At 40.9% G+C, this 3,504-nt stretch overlaps 1 long non-coding RNA gene across 1 annotated transcript; it reads right to left on the bottom strand.

The window, feature by feature from the left end:
* Positions 1–506: 506 nt before the first annotated feature.
* Positions 507–3,079, bottom strand: LOC148183808 (uncharacterized). Its single transcript, XR_015773222.1, has 4 exons — positions 2,943–3,079; positions 2,712–2,816; positions 1,335–1,636; positions 507–623 (listed from the first exon to the last, which is right to left on the bottom strand). It is a non-coding gene; the product is annotated as an uncharacterized LOC148183808 (long non-coding RNA).
* Between the last annotated feature and the right edge of the window lie 425 nt (positions 3,080–3,504).

Genomic DNA, 3,504 nt, shown 5'->3' with positions numbered 1-3,504 from the left:
ACACCTGCAGAGAAAGATATTCTGTATTTACTGGTTCAGCAAAACGGACACTTAAACCCAAATTTAACAAAAAGGACACAAGCAGCATCTCTCAGTGCCTTCTGTGTAAACTCGTGAGCACTTTCGATACAAAGGTGTCTGAACAATCATTTGATTTCTTTGAATGTTTATTTGGAAGTGCTTTGCTTCTTCCAGACATTTTTTGAGTCACATAGCTGTGACCACACCAACATCCTATTTATTCACCAAGGCTGGTGTTTCACTATGGCTCTCTGAAACTCAGAAGACTGAAAATCAGGGAGCACACACCAAATGTCAAAAAAGGGAATTAACCTGCTAAAATGCCCAGGACTGCTTCTTTTAATTTCTCTTTTTTTAAAGTCATTTAGGGAAGATCCAAACCCCAACTCTATTAAGAGGAAGATACAAAGGACCTTTTGAACCTGTAACTTTTAAAATCTACATATTTTATTGTATAACATTAAATGCTTGAGTATTTACTTTCTTACCTGTTTGGGCTTTGCCTGCTTATTTTTAAAATTTTTTTAAAATCACAATTGTCAGTGTGATCCTTCCCTTCAGTTACCAGGGGAGAGTACTACAGGGATTGTAAGCTCTTGTTCCTGAAAAAAAGAAATGAAAATAATAAACTTTGCAAAAAGTTGCTTTAGAAACCGTTTCTAATGGTTAGCTTCAACTCCTGGGCCTACTGGCCAAGAACATAGAGGGTTTTTTTTTTAATTCAGTGGAAATATCTAATTTTAAAAGATTAAATAAATGGAGCTAGGCATGTAATAAGGGCGCTATTCTGTATAAATGCAGCAGAGATGGTCCAGCAGAGATCACCTAATGAGCATCAGCTTGGCTGCTCTAATTACAGACTGAAAACAAACAGCTCCCAGAGCTCTGCATGAGCAACAGGCCCTCAGGAAATGCCCAAACCCAAAATTTCAAGCATCAATCTCCAGTGCAGAAAACTTAATCTTTTATTTACTGGCACTGATGCTACTCAGGACTCCTTGTATGAGTGTCAAGGAATCAGCCAGCCTCGTTTTTCACGGCCTGAATGCAAGTGAGGACGGCCACAAGAGCACTTCCAGATGTTAAATGAACCCACCACATTTCACAGATCCAGGGATTTCCTTCTGAGACCATTTACAGAAGTTTGGAAAGAGCACAGGGTATCATGGTATTAAAATTTAAGGAGGAGTGTTTTATTTTACAACAAATTGAAGACATTATTTAGATTTTTATTTTTTTTTTGTGATCACTATTGACATCTATGATCCAAAAAGGAAGTAGCTCTAGGTAGGTATAACTAAATACATCCTTACCATTATATTAATGATTTTGCACCAAGGAATGTGGCCCAAAGTTGGCTGAATGTCCCAAACATTCTGTTGGGCCTGATGCTGCTGAGAAAGTCACAGAACTTATAACTTTTTAGGCTGTCAAGTTCAGCGTGACAAACTGTGATTCCTTTAAGGATTAACTGCCAAACAGGAACAAGAATTATAGAATGAGTTCTCAGAAGCCTTGCAGGAAAGGAATGTCTCTGCAGTTTTGGGTCACACATGCAGCCTGGAGCAGCAGCCAGGAGGTTTTGTTGTGATGCTTCATCCAGCATTTCTGTCTCCTGGAGAATGGAGGAGAACACACAAATGCTAAAAGGGAGACAGCAGTACTAGGAATACCCACAAATTAAAATAGGAGTATCTCCATTTAAGGTGAAGTTGAATGACTTCCTTTACTCTGAAGGTGGATTTAGTTTCATGAGAATTTGGAAAGAACAACCAATATATTTAACAATTAACATGGCCTGCATTTTGCATTAACAGGCTGTCAGTAAGCCAAGTCATCTTGGTAGCTCAGAGCTTGCCTGGTTCTGATTCACTTCTCTCTTTCATGCAAACATTATCTCACCCCTGGCTCGCCCTGCCCTTGCTGCCATGGCAGGTTGGATGAAGGTGGAAGAGATTTAACATATCAGGTTCTATGGAAGATCATAGCTGTGCAGGCAGCAGCAAAGTGCTTGCCAAAGGCAACAAAAATACAGAAAACAAACCCTCTTCTGCTTAGTTACCCAGAACCAGGGTCCTACCGAGGGACAAAAGGCTCCTATGGAAAATGGGAAAGTGACTGGGAGCTGTAATGGAAACTCTGTGAGATGGTTCCACGCCATGATCATGGCTATTCCCAGAGCTTCTGCCTCACAGAGCTGGGGACTGTACAATAAAGTCATCTGCAGGTCCTGATCTATAAATTCTTCTCATCCTGTGTTGAAAGCAGCTGCGTTGTTTGTGCACATCTCAGCTCTGCCCCGCAGGAGCAAAGGTTGGTGTGGGTGCTCACAATGATCCGTGAATCACAGAGATCAGTAAATCAAAGCCTCACACGCAGCAGGTTGAGGATGCTGAGGCAGAGCTTTAGTTTCCCTTCTTTATCTCTTTTTTACCCATGAAAACTTCAGTAAGAATATCCTTCTATCATCCCATCTGGGTACAAGTCCAATTTCACAGCTTCAGCAGTTGCACAGCCTTCATGGAAGAAGCAGGAGTCTCTCCTGAAACTTTAGATAGTTTGTGACCTTTTGGAAGCTCTGAAGCAAACCAGAACACAAGGATGGAAATCTACCATTCTAGTCATTAATAACTCTGAAAAAATAAATAAATTAAATTGTGCTGAAGAAAAATGACAACACCTGTTCTTACCTTCCAGGTGCTTGGAATAACGCTGCTGCTGAGCTTCAGGGACGGAGGGGAAAAACTGTTCCTGCCTGATGCAGTTAGATACAGAGTCTCCAGGGATTACAAAAGCTGCCCAAAAAACATGAAAGGGAGAGGAAATAAATAATTTTTAAGGAAATAAAGTCAGACAGGCCACCTTTATCCTTTTCCACTCAAACAGGAGAGCATGCATGTGAGCCCAGTTGTTTCTTTTACCCAGAATACAAAAGGTAGAAGTGATTTTTCAGCCAAGTATTAATCTTGTTTAGGAGACAGAAATCAACGTTATGTACAGGATACAGCCTGTGGACCTCTGTTTTATAGATTTTGATATGTAGAAGGGCAGCTGGTACTGGGAAGGGCACTGCAGCACTCAAAGGCAATCAGACCTTCTCAGGTTGATTAGAAATAAAAGGAATTTTATCACCTGTTTTTTTTCTGTTCACCTGTGACAGCAGCATCTGATCAGCACACATGAAAACAGTCTCTGACCAGTGAGTTTTTACCTGAGTGAGTGAAATCTTTCAGGTGAGACACAGGAGCCCTTTTTGAAGGTTATTTTCTCATCAGAGTGGTGGGAATTTGGCGTCCTACTCCCCAGAACAATATGAAAAATCTCACCCTGAGACTCACTCAGATATAAATCTAACAGCACCCAAATATTTCCCATGATGGGAATCCCTGGAGATCCCAGCATGAGCAGCAGCAGGTGAAGCAGAAGGATCATCACAGTAACCAGTCAATGACCTGAGCACAAAAGTTAATTAATAGTCCTTTA

The sequence above is a fragment of the Pseudopodoces humilis genome, chromosome 9, assembly GCF_049639895.1.
Source record: "Pseudopodoces humilis isolate 2021_Gansu_Grassland_sample_001 chromosome 9, ASM4963989v1, whole genome shotgun sequence".
Classification (NCBI taxonomy): Eukaryota; Metazoa; Chordata; class Aves; order Passeriformes; family Paridae; genus Pseudopodoces; species Pseudopodoces humilis.
Note: the sequence above shows the minus strand (reverse complement) of the source record. Positions and strands in the feature narration are given on the sequence as shown.